Below are 13964 nucleotides of genomic sequence, written 5' to 3'. Positions count from 1 at the left end.
AGCTCAGGAGAACACTGCATAGATAGGCACTGACCTGGGCAACCTCCAGGGTGGCAGGGACACCCAGGAGGCTTTGATCCAATGCTCCTTCAGCTAGCCTACCAAAGATGAACCACCAACACATGCCCGGGCTGCAGGCTCCATACTCGATAGCTGACAGGAACATTTGCTTGGTGAACAACATGCACTATGTGCCATTTCAATAAAGCTCAATGACAAACAAGCCACTCATAACATCATGGGTTCCGCTTCACCTGCAGAACTTATGAAGCACCCAGATGCTTATTGAAAACAAAGACATTTACTGGTGTGGTGCCTGACATACATAAATCAAATTAAGTGTAAAGGTGTTCTCCATCACACCAACTTATATAGAACATAAAAGTGGGGCTAAAAATGAACACTAGTGATAAGCTCGTGTTGTGCCTAAGGTGATTTACGTTTGCATTTACGAGTGCTACGTCTAGGTGCTCCCCCCTCACTGGCACTGGCATTGGAGACAGCCTGCTCACTCTGCTGTCCTGTTGCCCTTGATGACCTTGTCGGGTGTTCTCTGGCCCAGTCGCCACAGCCTCATCAGATGCCACGGCCACTGGCAGAGGGGTGGAGGAGCCTGCTTCCCACATCCAGAGTGCCCTGAGAGGATCCCGCCGAGACAACAAGCAGCTCATGCGCCAACATCAGGTCGCTTTGGTCCTTGCTGCTCACCAGTGATGGATGGGCACCTAGCTGGGATACCGGGTGCCCAATCTATCTCCCACACTGACAGTGACCACCTGAGGTCGTTGCCAGTGTGAGGGCTTGCAGATCTGAGCGCATTCCCAGGAACCCCTGATTCAGCTCCTGGAGCCCCTGATTCAGCTCCTGGAGCCCCTGATTCAGCTCCTGGAGCCCCTGATTCAGCTCCTGGAGCAGCCTCTCCATGAGGGTTGCCATTTTCTCCATGGAGGAGCAGTGTGCTCAGCCATGAGGCTCATTGCATTGCTGATGCTCCGCATGGACTCCTCCACAATGGAGACCATGGCACACATTCCCTCATGTATCTCCACCAGATCCTCCCACACACCCTGCTGGACTTCCAGCATCTGCTGCCTCAGGGATGACTCCTGAGGCAACATCATCAGCCTCTGATTGAACATGTTCCTGGTCCCCAACATTCCTCTGACTGCCAGAGCCCTGGGCACTCTCTGCCTCTGCCTGTATCTCAAGCAAGTGTGAAGTGCCCTCACCGCAGTGCATTGAGGTACTAGACGACAACCTAATTCCCACCGAGGTGCTGGTATCTGTGCTTGTGCCTGCCTGGCTGAGAGGGTGTGACGCTGGTGTGTTTATATCCTCTGTGTCCTCTAGGATGAACAGCGATCCTTCAGGGTCCTGACCCCGAGCGTCTACTGGCGAGCCTGAAAGGAAGAACAAGGACATGTGATTAGTTGAAGTCATTACACTATTACTGTGCATGCCTGGCAACCAGATCAGGGTGCCCTCGTCTTTCCATTATCTATGGGGGATTCCACGTTCGAGGCTCACATCAATATAGAATAGTTGCTATGACAGGCATTCTGACCTCAGTGCACTGCACTCTTACCTCCCTGTGGCACCCCAACCTCACCACGGCCGGATGACCTAGGCGCATGGCGCCTCTACAGCTCCAGTGTCTCCTGCTCGTATCTGATCAAGATTAGAAGTTGGAATGGTCCTCCATCAGTCCGCAGCCTCTCAGCGTTATTGTGGGATGTCTTCTCCTGGAAGGCGAGAGGAGTATTGATTAGTCCACCCTGTACCTGCAGCACCATTGCAGCCTGGGCAACCCCACCTGAGGAAAACCTTGCAGGGCTCAGCTAATTCGTGACCATGGAACCGCAGGACACTCATTCCAAGCAGCCAGGGCTCACCCCCTTGCCCAGATGCTGCCTCACTGACATTTGCCATTCACAGTCTAAGATCTCTAAGGTCCGGGGGAGGATGGTGGGAGGCGCTCCTACCCGCTGTGCTAAGTGACCCAATCCAACACGTAACTCACCCTTCCCGATCGCAGGAGATCATTAAAGCCCTGCACCCACGTGCACCTCACTACATCATGGGAGCTGACCCTGGATACCACCTCATCCCAGGCATTTTTGGTGAAGTGACGGGGGCCTCCTGCTTCCGTCCCTGGGGATAAGGATATCCCGGCGTGCTGCCACCTCCTCCAGAAGAGCAGCGAGACACTCATCTGAAAACCTCGGGCCGACTGTCCCACCGACCTGACCTCCTGCCTGCCCTGTTCCGCAACGATGATTTGCATCACTACTGCATTGCAAGGTCAATGGCTGCCTGCGCTGTTTTTGAATAGGCCACTGAGTCACCACTGGACCCGGTGGACATCGAGCTCCCACCCCCACCTGCTCCTTCACATTGATCCCAGAGACGCGCATTATGCTGGGAGGGCCTTAATTGGCCAGCCCGTGCAAAATGGCAGTGCCCACCCGATTGCGGGCGGCAGTCAGATTCCCAACCACCCCCACCCACACCTGCCAAGCCCACCTGAAGTGCCCATGATTTCCCAGTGATATTTCGGAAGGACTGCCTACTTTTTGTCGGCAGTGAAAATGGAACCACACTTTGTCAGTGTGAGGCTGCTCCACTCTGGCCAATGGGAAGAATTGCTGAGGATATCGAGACAAGGCAGCACCATCTTCTGCAATGAGACAAATTTCCTGTAGGCAATTGACTTGAGGACAAGATTGCTGTACAGGATTCTGCAGCTTTAGATGTGCTAAAGATTCTGCCGCAGCTTCTGTGTTGCCACTCAACATGAGAGGGAAGAACATTTTCAGCTGGGAAGTACAAGTGTCACTTGACTTGCATCCCTGGAGACTACTTGCTATTTGGCAGTGAGATCCTCTATGGACTCTGACATGTACTCAGGCAAGGCATTCTCTCTGGAAGAATCTTCATGAACAATGAGAGATAGCCGAGGCAATACATTAGTAGGTTCAGTGAAAAAAATATTTGAATTCTGCTCAGCTGCTAGAAATACAGCTGACTCCTGAAAAAAGACAATAGAGGTTTCATATGCTGTGTCTATTGATTGGAAAAGCAGACCAACCTCAAGGACCTCATCCTCCAACAGATCACTGAGTGCTGCAATGCTTCTTCCCCATCACTTTCTTCTGGAAAGAGCCAATTCAGGTCCAGCAGGTCTTCATGCAGATGGTCACCATCTGCTGCAATGCCTTCTGCATCTGTCAACTCTGGCCTAACTTCATGAAGAACTGAGGGGTCCATACCTTCAGTCTCTACCCGGGGTCCAGTGGATGGTGTCTCTGTGAAAAAAAGGAACTCACTGCTGATTGAATAAACTTCCCCAGCTGCTATAGGCTGAAGTTCCACAGGTACTAAATAAAAGGTTGAAGGTTTTCCCATAAACGACAGTGATTTGTTCAAATGCTGGACATCACCTGGTTTTTACAGAATTCCTAGAAGCATGCAAACATTGCCACTCAATAAGGATGTACGTTGATTGCGTACAACATAGAGAGAATCAATGATCTGTCTCCCCTTGTGACAAAGAGGAGCAATAATCCTGCCTTTAATTAGAAGGCCTGTGCTGCCTGGACCCTGTAACTTGATGTCTGATGGATGAAGCCAGTATTGGCTGAAGCCAGTTGAGATCATCTGCCTGTATTTTAACAACAACTCCAGTATCAATTTAAAGGTGGTATTGAAACCTTGAGCCTGCACAGTAACTGACCAATAGTCTGGATGAAGTCTATCAACTTCCCCTTAGAACTCTGTAATTTTATCTTTATCTTTATTCCCAATTTCTTGAATGGAGTGTCTTTCTTGTCTTCTACCTTGATTAAAGCTGTTGGATTTGCAGAAACACTTGAAATGTCCAATTTTGTTGTACTGGAAACATTCCATGCCCCCTGATGGGAAGTGCTAGTGTCTATGTTGGTTTCTCATGCCACAAAGCAAGCACCTCAAAATGGCTGTCAGTGTGGAGGTTCCCACCCTTTTGCCCGGTTTGGAGTTTTCTTACGCGTGGGGCCACTGCCCATGGGCCTACCCAGTCAATGAAGTCATGTGAAGCCTCAGAGTTGTGCCAAATTATAGCCCAGGTAAATTATTTAAGCTCAGCCTGTCTTGCATACTGGACCACTTGATCTAAAGTAAGGTTGCCTTTGGTCTGCAGAAAGTTGGAGAGTTATTCATTCCAGATGCCCACGACCCATGCAATCATAGATTAGCTCAGCCTTCAGCACCCTGTATCCACAAGAACTAGCTAGGCAGTATAAGTTGGTTAGAAGTAATTCAATCAACTCCCCAGGTTGTTGCAACCTGTGGTTAAAACGTCTTAATTCCATAACTAAGTTTTTCTTTGGTCTCAAGTAGGTGCCAAAGGCTTTGAGAATGGTCTCAAAGTCCACGATGGACTCCTCCACTCCCTGCTTCAGTAGAATGTCTTCTGCTACTGGACCTACAGCATTAAGAAAGGAACTGACTTGATGTTTTTGTTCTTTAGCATGAAGGCCAGATGCTGCTCAATATTGAAGGAAATGGCATTTCCATAATTTCCACTTCTGGTCTCTCTGTGGGCCCTCAAGACAGCCAAATGGCTGGGTTAGGGGCAGGGATTGCTCACAGGGTACGAACATCATTACCTCTCTCCAGTGTGCCTCCTCCATCCATAGCATTGTAAGTACTAGCTGCTGTTGAGTTTTCCTTCACTCTGTGGTTCCCTCGATGGAACTAATGTAACTTTTATATCAATACCTCCACTGCTGCCGCTATGTCCTGAAATGGTCCTCCTTATCTGTGGACCCTAGACATGACATTTGAATACTAGACAGACTGTAGTCATACTCTGGTATCTGCTTAACACTTGGTTATTAATGTTAGATCTAAACAGGTTACAGAGTAGGCATGTTGCTCCTGAGCATGGTGTTCCAACCTCTTTCTCTTGGGTCTAACACATGATTGACTGATGTCAGTGGCATTGGCATATCCCACCCGATAATTCTTTATACTACGTCAGCCTTTCATCTTCTATTCTTTCTTTGCTCATGCGTTCATTTAATACCCTTTTGAAAGCCTCTAGGCTATTTGCCTCAACTACTTCCTCTTCTACCTCATTCGGTTCCTTATTTTCTGAGGCATAGGTACTATTTCTATTTTTCCTACCAGAGTCCAGAGTGCATCACCTAACATTGCTGAAGTTTGTTTGCTGCTTAACTGTCCAGTCTGCATTTTTTAAAATCTCCTCTTGTCTAATGGTGTATTCTTCCTCAGTACTAGCTATAGCCTCCAGTTTGGTATCATCTGCAAATATCAATAGAGTTCCTTATTCTCATGTCCTATTCGTTAATGTAAACTCTGACCAACAGTTTTCCTTGCACTGATCTTTGTAAAAAAAAAGAAACACTTTCTACCTTCCTTCAGTTTGAATAATTACTTTTTAACCCTATTCTTTGCTTTCTAATTTTTAACTAATATGCTATCCATTCAGAAACTGCTGAAAAGACCCATGAGGTAAGTCAGACCTGTGGGGAGAGAAACAGAGTTAACAATTCAAGCTATTGGCTTCTCCGAGTTCTAATGAAAGGTCACTGACCTGAAATAGTGGGCTGAATGTTCCTCCTGTTGGGGGAGAGGTTGAAGAACGGGTGCTTCCGATCGGCGCCCCTGATCGGAGGCACGGCACCATTTTACGTGGGTGGGCCAATTAAGGCCCGCCTAGTGTGACATCCGCACAGAAACGTGATGCACTCCCGGTACGGGCGAGGGGGTAGAATCCCAAAATTGAGAGTGCGCTCTTTCACGCATGCGCATGAAAGAGCGCACTCATCTCCCTGAGGCTAAGTGCTGCCTCAAGGAGATCGGCTCTAAATGTACAAAACCTAAAAATAGAAAAGTAAAATTTCCCTAACATGTCCCCTCATGTGAAAATGTCAGATGAGTTGGGACATGTCCATAGTTGTCATAAAAACTTTAATAAAATTTTTACAAACCTACATGAAACCTCATCCTGCCCGTGGATAAGGTTTCATGCTTTTTCTATTTTGCGCTGGGGCTCTTGGCCTGCCCGCCAACCTGAAAATTTAAATGAGGTGCGGTGACATTGGGAGCTCCCCCCGACGTCACCGCGCATCATTTTACACTTCGGCGAGAGGGCCCCACCCCCACTCGCCGACACGTAAAATCCTGCCCAGTGTTTCTCTCTCCATAGATGCTGCCTGGTCTGCTGAATATCTTCAGCATTTTCCGTTTTTGTTTCAGATCTTCAGCATCCTCAGTATTTTATTTTTGCACATGATATATATTGCATTACCCTTGTCTATACTTCACATTACCTCACCAAAGAACTCTATCAGGTCATTTAAGCATGGCTTATCCTTGCTACATCCATGGATTTTTAAATTATTTTTTTCTGTCTCTGGATGCTCTTCTCTTACTTACAAGAACATAAGAAATAGGAACAGGAATAGACCATTCAGCCCCTCGAGCCTGCTCCGCCATTCAATTAGATCATGGCTGAGCTTATTGTGTTTCGATTTCCATGTTCCCATCTAACCCTAATAACCTTTGATTCCCTTGCCTAACAAGAATCTATCTACCTCTGCTTTAAAAATATTCAACGAGACCCCTACCACCACTCTCTGAGGCAGAGAGCTCCAAAGTTGCACAACCGTCTAAGAGAAAGACTTTCTCCTCATCTCTGTCCTAAAAGGACGGCCTCTAATTTTAAAACTGTGCCCCTTAGTTCTGGGCTCAGCCACAAGCCACATCCTTTCCAATGTCCACCTTGTCAAGGCCATTCAAGATCTTGTATACTTCAATTGAATCACCCCTCACTCTTCTAAACCTCAGTGGAAACAAGCCCAGCCTGCCCAACCTTTCCTCATAAGACAACCCACTCATACCAGGTATCAATCTGGTAAACCTCCCTTGAACTACCTCCAATGCATTTACATCCTTCCTTAAATAAGGAGACCAAAACTGCACACAGTATTCGAGGTGTGGTTTCATCAATGCCCTGCATAACTGAAGCATAACATCCTTCGTTTTATGTTCAATCCCTCTCATAATAAAGGATAGCATTCCATTAGCCTCCTTAATTACTTGCTGTACCTGCACACTAACTTTTTTGTGACTCATTTACTAGAACACCTAGATCCCTCTGCCCTTCATAATTATGCAGCCATTCTCCATTTAAGTAATACTCTGCCTTTTTGTTCTTCCTGTCAAAGTGAACAACTTCACATTTTCCCACATTAAACTGCATTTGTCAGATCGTTGCCCACTCACTTAACCTATCTATATCCATTTTTGGTACAGATTCCAATAGCTCCTTTGTCACTGGCATTAAGCTGACTGATTCCAGACTTTGTTTTATCTCCTTTTTCATAAATAGGAACAACACTAGCCGTTCACTGTCCTCTGGCACTAGCCTCTCTTCCATGGAATTTTTGTATATATAAACTTCTGCCTCTGTTATCTCCTCCCTAGTTTCCTTGAGCAAGTTCAGCCAGATCCCGTCAGACCTGGGTTTTATCCTCATTTACTTTTGCTAGTTTGGCAATTATTTTCTCTCATCCTATATCCCAACAAATATTCCCTTTAAGCTCGTCCTCTAGAGAAGTATTTATTTTACTACCTTCTTCTTCTGCTTTGGTTGTGTTGACTAAAATCCATATTCCATCAACATTTATATGGTTAGTCCTAGTTAAACCAGACATGTTATGCTGGTGTGGTAGTCCTGATAATGAAAAACTTCAGTTCAAAAAAACTGAGACAAGATAGTTATTCAATACATCAATCACTTACCTGCCATCATCTGTGAGTTCATCTTGCTCAACCTTTAGTGGCCTTATCTCTCTTTTGATTTTCCTTTTGTTGTTTATGTATCTATAGAACACTTCACTCTTTTTCATATTCCTTGATAATTTGCTTTTGTATTTTCACTTTGCCTTCCTGATAATTTTTAATTTTTTCTCCTGTGCTCCTTATATTCCCTTTTACTCTGTTCGCCTTTAGTACTTAAGCACTTCTTACATGTCCTTTCTCTTTAGATTCATTTCTTATTGATCTTCATTCATCCATGGTGTATCATCATAATTTTGGCTTTTAGTGCAATGCAGGTCTCTTGAACTCTACTGATTACCCCTTGTATGATCTCCCAATGTTTTTCTTCCCTCTGGTTTATCTGAAGGCCTCTCCAGATCTACCATGATTATTATTCTATGCCTGTTACTCACCTCATAGATTCTTCTAATTCCTTTCAAATGTTCGGTAGTCCATAGTACCTCCACTAAGGTGATGGATTTCTTCTTACCTTCCAGCATACTGCTAACTACATCCATTATTTCTTCTGCCATTGTGTTATCTTGAACTAGTGCAGCTACTTCACCAACCCCTCACATCTTCCATACCCTTTCCTTCCAAAACATGTTGTAAATGGCAATACTTAGTTGCCAATCCTGTCCTCTATGCAGAACACTTCAGTCTACCCTTCTACATCTGGGTCTTTTCTACAACTTATTGCAATCAGTCATCCACTTTGCATTCAACACTCCATAAATTGCTGTACTAACAGACTAAACTGCTTTTATTTGTTGTTCCACTCTCTTCAGTTTTAATAGTTATTTTACATTTATTCTCAGAATCACAGAATCACACAATGCAGGAGAGGCCCTTCGGCCCATCGAGTCTGCACCGACACATGAGAAACACCTGACCTACCTACCTAATCTCTTTTACCAGCACTTGGCCCATAACCTTGAATGTTATGATGTTCATATTCCATCAACAAGTGCTCATCCAGGTACTTTTTAAAGGATGTGAGGCAACCCGCCTCACCATCCTCCCAGGCAGTGCATTCCAGACCGTCACCACCCTCTGGGTAAAAAGGTTTTTCCTCACATCCCCCCTAAACCTCCTGCCCCTCATCTTGAACTTATGTCCCCTCGTGACTGACCCTTCAACTAAGGGGAACAGCTGCTCCCTATCTACCCTGTCCATGCCCCCCATAATCTTGTACACCTCGATCCGGTCGCCCCTCAGTCTTCTCTGCTCCGACGAAAACGACCCAAGTCTATCCAACCTCTCTTCATAACTTAAATGTTTCATGCCAGGCAACATCCTGGTGAATCTCCTCTGCACCCCCTCCAGTGCAATCACATCCTGCCTATATTCTCTATAACTTTATCCAATCTCTGACCATCATGCTTGTTCCTACCTTTAGCTCCTTATGTGATCCTTTTATTGTTAAGTTTCTGTCCTTTCTAGCAGTTTCTCCACCCTACTTCCCCATCTCCCCATGTTATTAGTTTAAAATCTTATTCACAGCCCTAGTTGTTCTTTCTCCGAGGAACTTGGTGCCAGCCTGGCTCATATGGGCTATCCCAGTGATACAGTTCCTTCCTGTCCCAGTGCCGGTGTCAGTGTCACATGAAATAGAAGCTTTCCTTCCTACGTCACTCCTTTCATTATGTATTGACTTTCCTATTCTGCGTGTTCCTATACTCATTTGCATGTGGCTCAGGTAATAATCACAAGCTTATAACCTGCAAAGTCTTGCTTTTCAATTTAGCTTCTAACTCCTGGCTCATTATCACAGCAACTAAAATTCTTAGTAATTCTGTGTGGGTCGCAGGGTAACCAGTGAAGGAGGAAACTAAAAAATGGTAAGTGAAGATGAAATGAAAAGAAAAACCTTTGGAAAAATGAAACAAAATGAATCCAAAACATGGAACATGAACACACATTCCCTAGCTCCAAGAACCAATAGAATATCGTGGTCAGAAACTTGCTCCTAAAGGAGAAGTTATGCTTTCTCAGCAGCACCCAATGCATACAAACTTACAAAGCTGTCGGTGTTTTCATGGTGGAAAACCTGGGAGAATGCTGCTGACGGCAATTATTATTAATTGTATAAACTTACGAAGCTTAATAAGGCTATTACACATTTTCTGTGAGAGCAGTCTTAGACATTCAAATTCCCCACTGGATTATTGAGCTCATTAGCTATTGGACATGAAATGTGCTTACCTGACTTCTTAATACCCTTGCAACTGATCTACATTGACACAGCCCAAGTAATATATTAGGAACCTTATCTCATCTTCTACTTGGGCATCTGCAACCCTTTCACTTGAGTACTGACTTTAGTAACATTTATACCTTAGCTGCTGCAGACATTGTGCCACCATTTATTTCCCAATCACATTCTCTTTTACTCCCTCTCATTTTGGAACCATTTTACTCATCAGTGTTGGTAGTTTTGAACTCTCTTCACTAGGTGATGTCCACTCTGCCCCTTGAACTGATCGGTGTATCTCCTAACAGGATTCTGCTTCCCGCCCTGAGGCAGGATCAAAAGTATCAACTCTTGGCACATTCTATACCTTATAATCTCCAGTCAACCAAAGGTCACCCCCGTAGGTGCTAATTTACAAAAACACAGAAAAAAATCCAAAAATATACATTCCCTCACACATTACAAGTCACTGTAAGTATTGCAGATCAACCACCCCTTATACATCCTGTGTGATTTTGCTTTCCATTGAAATCAAGCCTCTTTGTGCTAGTATTTTTCATATTGACGGGCATGTGCCCATTCCCCTCTTTGTTTTGATCAATCCCAACTACCTTACCATTCTAGTTCTGATGAAGAATTTCTGTTCTAAATACTAAGTTACCTGACAGAGCTGCTGGGTTTTCATGCTTTCTGTATTCAAGGCTTATCCAAGGCAAAAAGGTGATTTAAATAAGTTGTACAAGGACAAAAGCCTAAACAGAACAAATGAAACGGAATTGGATTTTCTCATTCCAAACTCTTATAAAGAGACTGAATCATTTCAGAGAACCATAAAATCTTACAGTACAGAAGGAGGCTATTCAGCCCATTGTGCTTGTGCTCTTTGGAAGAGCTACCCAATTAGTTCCATTCCCCTGATCTTTCCCCAGAAGTTTACAAATTTTCCCTTTTTAAGTTGATATCCAACTCCCTTTTGAATTTACTACTGAATCAACTTACACAAAGTGCACATGCAATTTGCTACATAATAATATTTCTCCATATCCTTTGCCAATTATCTTAAATCTGTGTCGTCCAGTTATCTCTGCTTCCATTTCTTCACCCTGGTTAAATCTAAGCCAGGTCTTAGAGGGAGCACATATTGGGCAGGATTTTCCCCCAGTCTGGGGGGGGGGTTGCGCAGGAGCAGGCGTGAGCGGGCGGATTCCCGATTGATGCCGCCAATTAAGGCCCACCTAGCATGACGTCTGGCAGAAGTGCTATGCACGCCCTGTCCGGGCAGGAAGGGAGGAGGGGGAATTCCCTGAGCCGGGAGTGTGCTCTTTTGCACATGCGCACGGAAGAGCGCTCAGATCTCCCTGAGGCAAAATGCAACATGAGTTGGGACATGTCTATAACTTTTATTTTAAAATATTCTGAAATTTTTAAATCCCTCATGAATCCTCATCCCGCCCGTGGATGAGGTTTCATGTTTATTCTGAAGCCCGCCGGGGCTCCCAGCCTGCCCGCCAACCTTAAGGTTGGACGGGCGGGTCCATTGATTAGTTCAATTACTTTATTAATAGCCTTAAGAAGCCGTTGACAGACGGGCAAGCGCGCAGCCAACTCAACTCCACGCCTGCCGACCTGAAAATGTAAACTATGCGGGGTGACGTCTGGACACCCGCCCCACATCATCCCGTATCATTTGACACGTTGGCGAGTGGGCCCCGCCCTCCCTGCTCGCTGACTGGAAGATGCAGCCCATTGACTTCCGGTGCAATATAAGTCATAAGCTTTTAAATAGTGACTTTTAGGGCTGAATTTTGCCCTTGACGGGCGGGCGGGCCCGACCGACTCGGCTGCAGGCGGGCAGCCGATCGCCACCGCCAAAACGCGCCGTGCTGCCATTTTGCGTGGGCGGGCCAATTAAGGCTCGCCCAGCAGGTTTGCAACTCGCATGTAAAACGGGACAATCGAATTGGCGGCGGGCGTGTTCAGACCACCGGTTCCAATGGGCAACTGGTAGTCTGTATAAAGAATGGCCAGGAAACCTCCTTTAGGCAGTGCACCATGGCCACTCATGAAGAAGGACATGCTGGTTTGAGGGCAGAGGAGGAGGAGGGGGGGGCGCAGGCTGCAGGATAGGCCAGCGGGGGGCCACTGTGCCCTTTGGTTCTCACATGCCTGCCTTGCTGTCCTCCTCCAAGAGGCGTCCAAGCATCGGGATGTCTTATTTCCAGAGGATGGAAGGAGGAGGGCCCCCCACATCACCAGGCAGGCATGGGATGAGGTGGCAGAGACTGTTAGCTCCCATGACGATGTGTGGTGCACCAGAACCCAGTGCCGCAAGCGCTTAAATGATTTGTTGCTCCCTGGAAGGGTGAGTACCATGTCAGCCTTGGCCATTTGACCCAGCAGGTAGCCTTAGCCTTTGAGTCCCACCATCTTAATGTCATTATTGCATTGGGTATTTTGGCACATGCTGGGTGAACAAACAGATAGTGACCATGCTTACATCAAACTTAGTGGCTGAGGAGAAGATGGGTTCTCCCTGCAGCATATGTTGGTGTTTGTCACATTTGAGTAGTCTGGGGCAACCAGCAGGGGAGGCCGTTAGACACATACTCAGAACTCCAACACATGTCTTATTGATGGTGATGAGATGGTGGAAGGGGACCCTCAAAGTGTCGTGGCCAAGAGCCATCTGCTGGCCTCAGCCCCGCACCTAGTTGCGCCTCCTTGCCATGGGCGCTAAGACCCGTGTGTTATTCAAAGTGATGGACGCCGAGTGTGTCCAAGGTGTCCGTTGGGGGAGGGGGTTGGGACCAGCCGTACTATCTCTGGGGACTGATCACCAGTAGTGTGGACAGGAGCTGCTGGAAGCCTCAGATGGGCCACTGTTGTTGGAGTGCAGCGTGCGTGTGCAGAGTACATGAACGATCAGCCCCAATAAATGCTCTTCTATGTTCTGCAGGCAAAAACTGAGAACAATCTGAGGGAGTGCCAGCAGACTGGTGGTGGGCACGCCATGCTGCAGCGCCTCACCATGTATGAGGAGCAGGCCATGGAGCTGGAGAGGAGGCAGGCGGCCAGAGCGGCAGGTGTCAGCGAGGCTGGGGTGCAGCGGCCAGGTATTTGAGGTCCACAGTCCCATCCAATCTGTCTCTCCACCATCCAAACCAATGATGATTGCTGCAATCGTTAATGCAGCAACACTGCTCATTCACAGACTGAGACACGCAGACGTGTGGGTCATACACAAAGGCCACTCGGCCCCTTGAAGATGTGCATCTCTAGCACCTTCCAAAGTCGCCTTATCCCATTTGTGACCACTATCCCCATGGCCTAACATGCCATGGCATCGCTGCTGCACATCCAAATACTTATTGCATCTTAGGAGGGTTTGTACCTCCACCACCCATTCAGCCAGTGCGTCCCACATAACTCTGTCCAAAAGGTGCTCAGCACCTCACCTGTCACCTCATGGCACTCAACTTAATTAAATGCCACCACGTTAGTCATCCCTGCACCAAGGGGAAATGTTGCCTTCTGTCCACCCGTTCTATGCCCCTCATAATGTTATGAAGGTCAATAATGTGTCCTGTCAATCTCCTGTGCTCCACGGCAAATGTTGCAAGTGTTTGCGATGTTTCCTCATCACTGCAACTCTCCAAGCCAGCATGCATCCAGGTCAGGGACCTCTGCACTCTCCCCACTCCAGTGCCATCCCTCCCATGAAGTGCAGGTCACAACTGGACGCAGAAGTGTAGATTTGGCCTCAATAGTGTTTTCTGCACTTGCAAAATGACCTCCCTTTTCCTACATTCTATTCCTCGGCTAATGAAGGCAAGTCTGGCTTCGACCTTGTTAATCGCCTTATGTACCTGTTCTGCTACCTTAACAGGTCTGCCCAGCAAGGTCCCTGTAATTGTCGTGACTTCCCACGGGCCTACCATTACTC

Source organism: Carcharodon carcharias, chromosome 20 (genome assembly GCF_017639515.1).
Source record: "Carcharodon carcharias isolate sCarCar2 chromosome 20, sCarCar2.pri, whole genome shotgun sequence".
Lineage (NCBI taxonomy): Eukaryota > Metazoa > Chordata > Chondrichthyes > Lamniformes > Lamnidae > Carcharodon > Carcharodon carcharias.
Note: the sequence above shows the minus strand (reverse complement) of the source record.